The following is a 14,382-nucleotide window of genomic DNA, read 5'->3' as shown; positions in this document are numbered from 1 at the left end:
CCCCTTAACCGGCGGGAAAACCAGTGGGACTTAGAGTAGATTTGTAAGAACACGAGCCGAGTCGAACTCTGCTCGTGAAGAGGTACCCACAGGCTTCCTTACTCCTCGTCCGAAGGTGGAGGAAGTAGACAAAGTGGCCCCAGGCCTTGGCGAGTTTCCCGTGAACATCCCAGTGGGCATCCCCGCCCCGCTAGCTCCGGAAGAGCTCCCCAAAAGGGTGAGGGCTGCTGTTGCTGAGGAGAGTGCATACTTAGTGGGGATAGAGGCTGCTCAGACCTGTCACTACATCTTAACGGGCTAAAGGTTCCCATTGCTGCCCTCACAGAGATGACAGAGGAGGAGGTGTCTGGAACTCTGTTTTCCTAGGACCATCCGGGGTATGCTCCAGCCCACTCAAGGTGCCCACCGTGCCTCCACTTGCTCTAGCACCGATGCCCTCTGGGGCAAACAGCCATTGCCCGGGGGGTAGAGAGCACAACCGTAGAAGCAATGAAATCAGCTTGGAACCACACCTCAGGGCTTCTGATCCAGCATCTTGGGGCCTGACCACACCCAAATTACAGCAGTGATGACCGCTGAGCCTAGGAGAAGTCCCAGCTCACACTTGGCTCTGACTCTAGCCCCTCTATCTCCAGCCCCACCTCTCACCAATGTGCTAGACACCTGCATATCCTGGGGGAGATGTGACCTGTGTACATGTCAGATTCAGGTCTCCAACCAAAGCCAGCCCAGGAACATGTAGGGACACTGCCTAGGGACACCCCCATACAAGGAGAACTCTTCAAGGGTTGTCAAAACAGGTAACGATTTCATCTAATTTCATAGACAGAGAGGAAGTTAAAGAAAATGAGAAGAAAGAGGAATTTCTTTCCAACAAAGAACAAGAAAAACACTTGAAAAACAATGAATGGAGTAGAGATAAGTTTCCAGATGAAGAGCTCAAAGCATTAGTAATAAGAATGGTAACTGAAATGGGGATAAGAATATATGAAAATAGAATTTTAACAAGAAAATGAAAACTAAAAACAGCAAGTGAGCACTGAAGAGTGAAATAACTGAAATAAAATACACACTAGAAAGAACTAATAGGTAACTAGGTGATACAGAAGAATGCATAGTGATCCGGAGGACAGAATAATGGAAAGCAATCAGGAAAGCAAAAATAAAAGCAAATTTTAAAAATGATAGCAGTTTAGGGGACCTCTGACACAATGTCTAGCATTGTTGTTTAGTCACTAAGTTGTGTCTGATTCTTTGTGATCCCAAGGATTTTGGCCTGCAAGCCTCCTCTGTCAATGGAATTTACCAGGCAAGAATACTGGAGTGGGTTGCCATTTCCTTCCCCAGAGGATCTTCCTGACCCCGGGATCAAACCTACGTCTCCTGCATTGGCAGGTGGATTCTTTACCACTGAGTCACCAAGGACTTCTAGACTAACATTCAAATTATAGGGGATTCAGAAAAAGAGAGAGAGAAAATGGTCAAAAGTAGATTTGATGAAATTATGGCTGATCACATCCAGAACCTGAAGAAGGAAACAGAAATCCAGGTACAGGGATGAAAGAGAGTCCAACAAGCTTAACCAATAAAAGACCCACACAAAGGCATATTATTTAAAATAGCAAAAGTTAAAGACAACGAGAGTATTTTAAAGGCAGCAAGAGAAAAACAGTCACACACAAGGGAACTCCCATAAGACTATCAGCTGATTGGCATGATACATTTAAAAGTGCTGAAACAGAAAAACCTATAATCTGGGGTACTCTACTCAGCAAGGTTGCCATCCAAACTTAAAGGAAAGATAAAGATCTCAGACAAGTAAGAACTAAAAGCGTTCATCAATGCTAAGTGGACCTTAAATGAAGTGTTAAAGAGTATTTTCTAAAAGGAAAAGATAATAATACAACAAGAAGTAAGAATTTATAAAAAGGAAAAATCCCACTAGTAAAGGCAAATATGTCCATGGGGTCACAAAACATCGGACACAACTGAGTGACTAACACTCATACACAAAGACAACTATATAGGAAAGGCTGTGGGTCAGTCACTTAAATGAGTTACTATAAAGATTAAAGGACAAAATTATCAAAATAAATTACAATAACAAGAAATAATTAAGGGGCAAGCATGAGAATGCAAAACATGACATCAAAAAACACAAACTGTTGAGTGAGGAGGGTAAAAAGGTAGATTCTTTAAAATGTGTTGGAATGTAAATGACTATCCGGTAAGCATAAATCAAAAACCTGCAATAGATATGCAAACCTCGGAAAGAAAAGAACAAAGACATACCACTAAATAAAACCATCAAACCACAGTGAAAAGATAAAAAGAAAAGAAAAATGGGCAGAGCAGAACCACAGAAAAACCAGAAAACAAGTAACAAAAAGGCAATAAGTACATAACCTTTTAAATATCACTGTATTAAATGCTTCAATTGAAAGACGTAAGGTGACAATTGGATAAAACAACAAGACTCATATACACACTGCTTATAAGACATTCAGTTCAGATCCAAAGACATACATAGACAGAAAGTAAGAATATGGAAAAATACATTTTATACAAATAGAAACAACAATAAAGTGGGGGAGGCAATGCTCATAAAGATTAGACTTTAAAACAGACTATATAGCAGTGACAAAGTCGGCCATGTATAATAAAGGGATCAAGAAGATATAGGGGCTTCCCGGGCGCTGCAGTGATAAAGAATCACTGCCGACGCAGGAAACACAGGATTGATCCCTGTGTCAGAAAGGTCCCCTGGAGAAGGAAATGCAAATCCACTCCAGTGTTCTTACCTGGAGAATCCGATGGACAGAGGAGCCTGGCTGGCTACAGACCCTAGGGTTACAAAAAGTTGGACATGACTGAGTGACTGAGTATGCATGCACAAAAAGATATAATATTCATTAACATATATATTTACCTAACGTAGGACCAACTAAGTATATAAAGCAAATATTAAAATGCAAAAAGGGAGAAATTACCAATAACAGTAGGGGATTTTAACACCTTCCTTACAGTAAAGGATAGATCATCCAGATACATAATCAATGAGGCAATGGTGGTTTTAAATGATACATTAAAGCAGTTGAATTTACTAGATATTCACATGACATTCTAACCAAAATTAGCAGAATACATGTTCTGTTAAAGTGCACATAGAATATTCTCTGGGATAGATCACATATTAAGGTACTAAACAATCCTCAATAAATTTAAGAGGAAAGAAATTATCTCAAACTTTTTTCCCTAACTAAAACAGTATAAAACTAAAAAATAATTACATAAAGAAAAATGGGAAAACACACAACCATTGAGAGAAACCAATGTGTCAATGAAGAAATCAAACAGAAAATATAAAAATACCATGACACAAATGAAAATAAAACACAAATTTCGAAAATCTATAGGACTCTACAAAAGCATTTCTAAGAGGGAAGCATATAGAGATAGAAACCTACCTCAAGAAATTAGAAAAATCTCAAGTAAACAACCTAGACCACAATTTAAAAGAATTAGAAAAAGAACAAGGATCAAAGGCAACAGAAGGGAGGAAATAATAAAGTTGAGAGAGGAAATAAAGACAAAAAAAAATATAAAAGGCCAATAAAACCAAGAGTCATCTTTTTAAAAAATAAATGAAACTGCTAAACTTTCAGCAAGGCTCATTAAGAAACAAAAGAGAGAGGGCCCAAATAAAATAGAAAATGAAAAAGGCAAAATAACAACCAATATCTAGAGATATAAAATATTATAACAGAATAAAACAGTTATATGCCAACAAAATGGACAATGTGGAAGAAATGGATAGAAACATACAATCTTCCAAGATTGGATTAGCAAGAAATAGACATTTGGAACAGACGAATTGCTACTAGTGAAATTGAATTAACAAGGACAAAAAAAAAAATGGATGGATTCACAGGAAAATTTCAGCAAAAATATCAGAAGAACTGTTGTTTATCCTTCTCAAAATATTACAAAAATTGAAGAGGAGGAGATACTCCAAAATTTATTCTATAGGACCACCATTACCGACACCAGAAAAAGACATTGCAAAAAAATGCCAGGCCAAGATCTCTGATGACTATAGATGCAAAAATCTTGAACAAAATATTAATGAACTGATTTCAACAATGTATGAAAAGGCTCATACATCTTGGACAGGAGGGATTTATTACAAGAGTGCAATGATGCTTCAACATATGCAAATCAATCAAAGTGATACACCCCATTAACAAAAAGAATAAAACCACATGATTCTCTCAATAAATACAGAAAATGCATTTGACATAATTCAATATCCCTTTATGAAAGAAATTCTCACCAAAGTTGGTATAAAGGGGACATAGCTAAACATAATAATGACCATTTATTACAAACCCACAGCTATCACCATACTTAACAGTGAAAAGCTGAAAACTTTTCCTCTAAAATGAGAAACAAGACAAGGCTTCCTACTCTTGCCACTTTCTATATATCATGGTATTGGGAATCTTAGTCACAGCAATCAGACAAAAAAAAGAAAGAAATAGCATCCAATTTGAAAAAGAAGAAGTAAAATTGTCATTATTTGCAGAAAAAATGATACTGCATATAGAAAACCCAGAGGTCCCCACCAAAAAACTATGAGAACAAATAAATGAATTCAGTAAAGTTGCAAAATGCAAGATTAATATACAGAAATCTATTGCTTTTCATTAAAATGATAATGAACTATAAGAAAGAGAAGTTAAAGAAACAATTTTATTTACAATCACATCAGGAAAAAAATTCTAAAACACCTAGGAAAAAACTAAACCGGGAAGGCAAAATACTAAACTCTGAAACCCATAAAATATTGATAAAGAAATTTTAAGGTGATTCGAGGAAATAGGAAGATATTCTTGTATTGAAAGTATTAACATTGTTAAAATGTTAGTTAACATTGCTAAACATGTTCTTGAATTGGAAGAATTAACATTCTTAAGATGTCTTGACTACCCAAAGCAATCTGCAGATTTAATACAATCGCTATCAAAATACTCATGATATTCTTCACAAAATAAGAAAAAAATAATCACTAATTTTATACAGAATCACAACAAAAACAAGAATTACAAAGCAATCCTGAGGAAAAAGAACAAAACTGGGGGTATTATTTTCCCAGACATCACACTATACTGCAATAGAATTGAGTAGAGAGCCCAGAAATAAACCCACACACATATGGTCAATTAATCTAATTAGTTAGTTAATTATTATTCATACATGAATACACAGAAGAACTATACTAAAAAGGTGCTTAATGACCCAGATAACCATGATCTTGTGATCACTCACCTAGAGCCAGACATCCTGGAATGTGAAGTCAAGTGGGCCTTAGGAAGCATCACCATGAACAAAGCTAGTGGAGGTGATAGAATTCCAGCTGAGCTAGTTCAAATCCTAAAACATGATGCTGTTAAAGTGATGCTCTCAATATGCCAGCAAATTTGGAAAACTCACCAGTAGCCACCAGACTAGAAAATGTCAGTTTTCATTCCAATTTCAAAGAAGGGCAATTCCAAAGAAGGTTCAAACTACCATACAATTGCACTCATTTCATATGCTAGTAAAGTGAAGGTGAAGTCGCTCAGTCGTCTCTGATCTTTTGCAACCCCTTGGACTGTAGCCTTTCCAGGCTTCTCCATCCATGGGATTTTCCAGGCAAGAATACTGGAGTGGGTTGCTGTTTCCTTCTCCAGGGAATCTTCTGACCCAGGGATCGAACCTGGGTCTCCGCACTGCAAGCAGACTATTTACTGTCTGAGTTCAAAATTTTCAAGCTAGGCTTCAGCAGTACATGAACCGAGAAGTTTCAGATTTACAAGCTGGATTTAGAAAAGGGAGAGAAACAATAGATCTTATTGCCAACATTCCTTGGATCATAGAGAAAGCAAGAGAATTACAGAAAAACATCTACTTCTGCTCATTGACTATGCTAAAACATTTGACTGTGTGGATCACAGCAAACTGGAAATTTCTTAAAGAGATGGCAATACTAGACCACTTTACCTGCCTGAGAAACCTGAATGTGGTCAAGAAGCAACAGTCAGAATCAGATATGGAACAATGGACTGGTTCAAAACTGGGAAAGGAGTATAACGATATTGTATATTGTCATTTTGCTTATTTAACTTCTAAGCAGAATACATCATGTGAAATGCCAGGTTGGATGAAGCACAACCTGGAAGGAAGATTGCAAGGAGAAATATGAACAATCTCATGCAGATGACACCACTCTAACGAAAGGAAGTAAAGAGGAACTAAAAAGCCTCTTGATAAGCAAAGAGGAGAGAGAAAACCTGGTTTAAAAAAAACTTATTGTTCAAAAAAACTATGATCTTGGCATCTAGCCCCATTACTGTATAGCAAATAAAAGGGGAAAAGCTGGAAATAGTGACAGATTTTATTTTCTTGGGCTGCATAATCACTGCAGATGATGACTGCAGCCATGCAATTAAAAATGCTTCCTCCTTGGAAGGAAAGCTATGGCAAATCTAAACACCATATTAAAAAGCAGAGACATCACTTTGCTGACAAAGGTCCATATAGTCCAAGATATGGTTTTTCCAGTTGTCATGTACAGATGTGAAAGCCAGGCCATAAAGAAGGCTAAGTGCCAAAGAATTGATGCTTTTGAACTGTGGTGTTGGAGAAGACTCTTGAGCGTCCCTTGGACTGCAAGGAGATCAAGCCGGTCAATCCTAAAGGAAATCAACCCTGAATATTCATTGGAAGGACTGATGCTGAAGCTGAAGCTCCAGTACTCTGGCCACCTGATGGGAAGAGCTGACTCACTGGAAAGACCCTGATGCTGGGAAAGATTGAGGCAAGTGTAGAAGGGGGTGTAGAGGATGAAATGGTTATATAACATCATCAATTCGATGGACATGAGTTTGAGAAAGCTTCAGGAGATAGAGAAGGACAGGAAAGCCTGGAATGCTGCAGTCCATGGAGTCACAAAGAGTCAGACAGGACTAAGTAACTGAAGAACATGAAATAAAAATCCAAAGACAAAAGCACAGACAAAGCTCTTTGGTGTCCCACATAAAGCCTTCCATAATATGTTCAATACTAAATTTTCCAATTCTGCATTTAGTAGAGCCATGTTTTACCACAGGTCTTAACCTACCTTTCTATCCTACCCTGTACATATTCTTTAGAGAACAAGTGTCCACACACCATATCGCCAAACCAGTAATTTTCAACTGAGTGTTGCGGTGGGGGAGATTTACAATGTGTGGAGACATTTTTGGACACAAAAATTTTTGGTCACACTGTCACAACTGGAGGAGAGTGGGGGTTGCTACTAGCAGCTGGTGGGTAGAAACAAGGAATCCTGCTAAACATCCTGCAATGCACAAGTTCAATTCTGTTCAGTTCAGTCACTCATTCGTGTCCAACTCTTTGTGACCCCATGGACTGCAGCATGCCAGGCTTCCCTGTCCATCACCAACTCCTGCAGCTTGCTCAAACTCATGTCCATCGAGTCAGTGATGTCATCCGACCATCTCAACCTCTGTTGTCCACTTCTCCTCCCGCCCTCAATTTTTCCCAGCATGAGGGTCTTTTCCAGTGAGACAGTTCTTGGCATCAGGTGGCCAAAATATTGGAGTTTCAGCTTCAGCATCAGTCCTTCCAATGAATATTCAGGACTGATTTCCTTTAGGACAGACTAGTTGGATCTCCTTGCTGTCCAAGGCACTCTCAAGAGTCTTTACAACATCACAGCTCAAAAGCATCAATTCCTTGGCACTCAGCTTTCCTTATGGTGCAGCTCTCACATCCATACATGACTACTGGAAAAACCATAGCTTTGACTAGATGGGCCTTTGCTGGCAAAGTAATGTCTCTGCTTTTGAATATGCTGTCTAGCTTAGTCATAATTTTCTTCCAAGGAGCAAGTGTGTTTTAATTTCATGGCTGTAGTCACCAAATGCAGTGATTTTGGAGCCCATGAAAAAAAGTCTGTCACTGCTTCCATTGTTTCACCATCTATTTCCCATGAAGTGATGGGACCATATGCCATGACCTTTGCTTTCTGAATGTTGAGTTTTAAGCCAACTTTTTCACTCTCTTCTTTCACTTTCAAGAGGCTCTTTAGTTCTTCTTTGCTTTCTGCCATAAGGGTGGTGTCTTCAGCATATCTGAGGTTACTGATATTTCTTCTGACAATCTTGATTCCAGCTTGTGCTTCATCAAGTCCAGCATTTTGCATGATGTACTCTGCATATAAGTTAAATAAGCAGAGTGACAATATATAGCCTTGACGTACTTATTTCCCAATTTGGAAACGAGTCTGTTGTTCCATGTACAGTTCTAACTGTTGCTTCTTGACCTGCATACAGATTTCTCAGAAGGCAGGTAATGTGGTCTGGTATTCCCATCTCTTGAAGAATTTTCCACAGTTTCATGTGATCCACACAGTCAAAGGCTTTAGCGTAGTCAATAAAGCAATAGTAGATACTTTCCCGGAACTCTCTTGCTTTTTCGATGATCCAAAGTATATTGGTAATTTGATCTCTGGTTCCTCTGACTTTTCTAAATCCACCTTGTACATCTGGAAGTTCTCCTCGGTTTACGTACTGTTAAAGCCTCGCTTGGACAATTTTAAGCGTTATTTTGATAATGTAAGGAATTTGATTTAGGTCATATCTGAATGGTCTAGTGGTTTTCCCTAATTTCTTCAATTTAAGTCTGAATTTTTCTCCAGTGGAACTGAAAATAGATTCAAGGGATTAGATCTGATAGAAAGAGTGCATGAAGAACTATGGACAGAGGTTTGTGACATTGAACAAGAGGCTGTGATCAAGAACATTCCCAAGAAAAAGAAATGCAAAAAGGGCAAAATGGTTGTCTGACGAGGCCTTACAAAAAGCTGAGAAAAGAAAAAATGCAAAACTCAAAGGAGAAAAGGAAAGATATAATGTTTGAATACAGAGTTCCAAAGAATAACAAGGAGAGATAAGAAAGTCTTCCTCAGGGATCAATGCAAAGAAATAGAGGAAAACAATAGAATGGGAAAGACTAGAGATCTCTTCAAGAAAATTAGAGATACAAAGGGAACATTTCATCCAAAGAAGGGCACAATAAAGGACAGAAATGGTATGGACCTAACAGAAGCAGAAGATATTAAGAAGAGGTGGTAAGAATACACAGAAGAACTATACAAAGAAGATCTTCATGACACAGATAACCACGATGGTGTGATCACTCACCCAGAGCCAGGCATCCTGGAATGTAAAGTCAAGTGGGCCTTAGGAAGCATCACCACAAACAAAGCTAGTGGAGGTGATGGAAATGCAGTTGAGCTATTTAAAATCCTAAAAGATGATGCTGTCAAAGTGTTGCACTCAATATGCCAGCCAATTTGGAAAATTCAGCTGTGGCCACAGGACTGGAAAAGGTCAGTTTTCATTCCAATCTCAAAGAAAGGCAATGCCAAAGAATGCTCAAACTGCTGCACAATTGCACTCATCTAACACGCTACCCAAGTAATGCTCAAAATTCTCCAAGCCAGGCTTCAACATTACATGAACAATGAATTTCCATATGTTCAACTTGAATTTAGAAAAGGCAGAGGAACCAAAGATCAAATTGCCAACATTCATTGGATCATCAAAAAGAAAGAGAGTTCCATAAATACATCTACTTCTGTTTATTGACAACATCAAAGCCTTTGACTGTGTGGATCACAACAAACTGTGGAAAATTCTTCAAGAGATGGGAATACAAGACCACCTGACCTGCCTTCTGAGAAATCTGTATGCAGGTCAAGAAGCAACAGTTAGAACTGGAAATGGAATAACAGACTGGTTCCAAATAGGAAAAGGAGTACGTCAAGGTTGTATATTGTCACCCTGCTTATTTAACTTATATACAGAGTACATCATGAGAAATGCTGGGCTGGAGGAAGCACAAGTTGGAATCAAGATTGTCGGGAGAAATATCAGTAAGCTCAGATATACAGGTGACACCACCCTTATGTCAGAAAGTGAAGAAGAATGAAAGAGTCTCTTGATGAAAGTGAAAAAGGAGAGTGAAAAAGTTGGCTTAAGACTCAACATTCAGAAAACTAAGTTCATGGCATCAGTCCCATCACTTCATGGCAAATAGATGGTGAAACAATGGAAACAGTGAAACACTTTATTTTGGGGGGCTCCAAAATCACTGCAGGTGGTGACTGAAGCCAAGAAATTAAAAGACGCTTACTCCTTGGAAGAAAAGCTATGACCAACCTAGACAGCATATTCAAAAGCAGAGACCTTACTTTGCCAGCAAAGGTCCTTCTAGTCAAAGCTATGTTTTTTCCAGTAGTCATGTATTGATGTGAGAGTCAGACTATAAAGAAGGCTGAGCGCCAAGGAATTGATGCTTTTGAACTATGGTGTTGGAGAAGACCCTTGAGAGTCCCTTGGACTCCAACCAGCCCATCCTAAAGGAGATCAGTCCTGAATATTCATTGGAAGGACTGATGCTGAAACTGAAACTCCAATACTTTGGCCACCTGATGCCAAAAACTGTCTCATTGGAAAAGACCATGATGCTGGGAAAGACTGAAGGCAGGAGGAGAAGGGGACGACAGGATCAGATGGTTGGATGGCATTACCAACTCAATGGACATGAGTTTGAGTAAGCTCCAGGAGTTGGTGATGGACAGGGAAGCCTGACGTGCTGCAGTCCATAGGGTCATGAAGAGTTGGACATGACTGAGTGATTGAACTGAACTTGCTAGCGTATGAGATTAGCACAATTGTGCAGTAATTTGAACATTCTTCGGAATTGCCTTTCTTTGGGATTGGAATGAAAACTGACTTTTCCAGTCCTGTAGCCACTGTCGAGTTTTCCAAATTTGCTGGCCTATTGAGTGCAGCACTTTCACAGCATCATCTTTTAGGATTTGAATTATCTCAGCTGGAATTCCATCACCTCCACTAGCTTTGTTCATAGTGATTCTTCAGAGCACCCACTTGACTTCTGACTCCAGGATGTTTGGCTCTAGGTGAGTGATCACACCATCGTGGTTACCTGGATCAGTAAGATCATTTTTATATAGTTCTTCTATACAAAATTCTATATAAAATTCAAATTATTGAAAAAATTGGACTCAAATTGAAGAAAGCAGGGAAAAACACTAGACCATTTAGATATGGCCTAAATCAAATCCCTTATGATTATACAGTGGAAGCGACAAATAGATTCAAGGGATTAGATGTGATAGACAGAGTGTCTGAAGAATGATGGACAGAGGAACATGACATTGTACAGGAGGCAGTGATCAAAGCCATCCCCAAAACAAAGAAGTGCAAAAAGGCAAAATGGCTGTCTGAGGAGGCCTTATAAATAGCTGAGAAAAGAAGAGACGCTAAAGGCAAAGAAGGAAAGGCAAGATATACCCATCTGAATGCAGAGGCCAAAGAATAGCAAGGAGAGATAAGAAAGCCTTCCTCAGTGATCAACGCAAAGAAATAGAGGAAAACAATAGAATGGGGAAGACTAGCGATATCTTCAAGAAAATCAGAGATCTCAAGGGAATATTTCATGCTAAGATGGGCACAATAAAGGACAGAAACAGTGTGGACCTAACAGAAGCAATACACAAGGCACCCCACCAAAAGATTTAGTGAACTCAAAGTGTCAAAATTGCTGAAGTTGGGAACACCTTCTCTGGACCATGGGCACCTACGATAATAATCTGACTTGCAATTTATTTTTAATTGATTGACATAGGCTGAATATTCCCTTTTCCTCTCCTTCCCCTTCCTCTCTCTCTCTTCAAGAATTTGTACTGTAAGTCACATAACTGACTGCAAGTTTAGTTTAGTTTTTTTTTTTTTTAAACACTTTCATACCCTTGCCTCAGTGGATCATCAAACTTCACTGTACCAAGAGGAGAAGTAAAGTATAATAACAGAAATATTACTAGGCTTAAGGTCTAGGTTGAATCTGAATTCACTTATCAACTGTATAACCATGGGAAATGCAGAAAACCACACTGAGTCTTAGTGATTTTTTATTGCAAAAATGATAGCATAAGATTGTACTTTTTCTTACCTCGGTTCTAACTCTACTTGGGCTCAAACAGAATGGCATCATTCCCATATTACACACCAGGAGACTGCAACTCAAATAAAGTAATTCAATTTCCCTCTGTAATGTGATTTATAATATCCACAGAAGAGGACCCTGATCTCAGCGGCACTCAGTAAGATGAAACTTCAATCTACTGAAGAATTTTTTGCTTCATTACTATTATCATTAATTCGTAGGTTTGTCTCAATGTGAATGCAAATATTACATACAGATAACTGAAACTCAAATGGACTATTCACTTTTTCCCCTTTTTAAGTTGACAAATGGCCTTACCCAGGTGTGGAGGTGAGCCCGTACTCACATCATGACCCTAGCCTGAAAATATAGTTCTTTCATTTTCTTGGCTGCAAAATGTGGTTTTTCCTTCCTTACACCTTCACTTTCTGAGCTGCTTCAGAAACACATCTGTTTTCTATCTGGTGAGAGAGGAAAACATGAATGCTTTATTATGCCCTATATAATCTAATACATTACACTGCTTAGGGACTGTGTATTATGTAAAAAAAAAAAAAAAAAAAAAAATCAGAAATCTCTAGAGGTACAAAGACAGATCTAGAACAGACAGCTTCCATGAACAAGGAGATGCCAGGGACATCCCTCAGATCTTCCAGTGGTCAGGCTCAGGGGTCCAATCTGCTCTTTTCAAGACTGACAAGTGATCACTTAATCCCCTAACAAATTTTATTTATAGAGGAGCACTTGAGATTGCAGTCCACCTGCACACATCTGTTTGGAAGATCCAGTAAGGTCTGGATAGCAGCCTCATTCTGTAATCAGTGAGAGAAGTCAAAATAAGTAAGGGCTGGATTCAGGCCCTTCTGAGTATCTTCCCTGGACATGGCCAAGGCACTCTCCATTGTTATATCAGGCTGCTCTCCAGACTAGAAGACCACCTTGATAAAGGCAACCCCTCTAGTGCTATTATGCTGAAAGAAAAGCCCTTCTCAATGCCCAACTTGTAATTTAATGAGATTCCCAAATACTCTTACAGTCCAGGGATGAACTTCAGTCTGTTTGTTATCATCCTTTCAAAGAATAAAAATATCCAGTGGTCAAGTCCAAGTTGATATCACATAATTTATTTTATTCAACGAAAATGCATCTTTTAAACTATTTCCTTTTGGACTGATCTCTGGGAAAATAACATTATAAAGAAGAAAGCAAAAATCTTATATGAAATTTGGCAAAATATTTGGGCAAGTAATTCATATAGAAAGACATATGAATGGACAATATATGAAATATTCTCAATCCCTTTGATAACTAAGGAAATAAAATTAAAATTCAATAAGATCTATCTTTACTCCCATCAGATTGGAAAACATTAAGAAGTTTGAAAATGTTTACTTTTGGCAAGACAGTGAAGAAAAGGAACTGGTATCTGTTGCTGATGATGTAACTGATTTAAGTTCTTTGAAACAGATTGAGCAATACCCAGCAAAGCATTTTGTCACCTACTGGTAAGATTCCTCAGTGTGTATCCTATCAGTGTTGTTTCGTTTAGATCTATGACAAATATCAGTGGATAAAAGAGCATTATTCCAACATTTCTGGAGAAGATTCCTGGGGAGTCAGAAGGGGATAGGAACTAGAGCCTATTTGAGAAGCTCAGACCTCAAAAGAAGACCCAGCTCTTCCATCACACTAAGAGAGGGGGAGGAAGATTGTGGGTTTTGAGGAAGGTCTCATCTAATGGCTTTTATTTGGTCTACAAATTATAGAATAGGTTGAGGAGAGGATGTGTTGAGGGCTTGACAAGAACCCTGATATTGTCTGTTTCTAGTTGAGAGCAGGAAAACTGCTTACTAGAAAAAGAATATAGTAAAATCGTGAAGCAATATTGTGGGGACAGTATAAAGATCAAGGAGGTCCATAAACTGGTGAGCTGAGACTCACTCAGCTCTGTCTGATCCTAAAGCTGATAGCTCTTCTTGCCTTTCTCCCAAGGCTAATGGTTTCTTTCATGGCACCCACATTGGCACTTCAAAGCTGCTGCCACTTGCTTTCAGTTCATTTCTTCTTCCTAATCCCTGCCCATAACTCTCCACTCTCTGTCCCCATCCACATCTTAGTACACAATCCAGAATTCTCAGTAAACGACTGGGAAACTCCCTAAGTCACAGCTGTGCAAGTTGGCACAGGGGATTTAAATTGTGCAGAATGACATCTTGAAATGTGATTGGGCTTCCGGTTTTATGTTTTTGTTATTGGTGCACACTTATAAAAACAAAGGTGAATGGTTTATTTTAGAGCACAGTT

This window comes from Giraffa tippelskirchi, chromosome 12, assembly GCF_054371585.1.
Source record: "Giraffa tippelskirchi isolate mGirTip1 chromosome 12, T2T-mGirTip1v1.2.pri, whole genome shotgun sequence".
In the NCBI taxonomy this organism is placed as follows: Eukaryota; Metazoa; Chordata; class Mammalia; order Artiodactyla; family Giraffidae; genus Giraffa; species Giraffa tippelskirchi.
Note: the sequence above shows the minus strand (reverse complement) of the source record.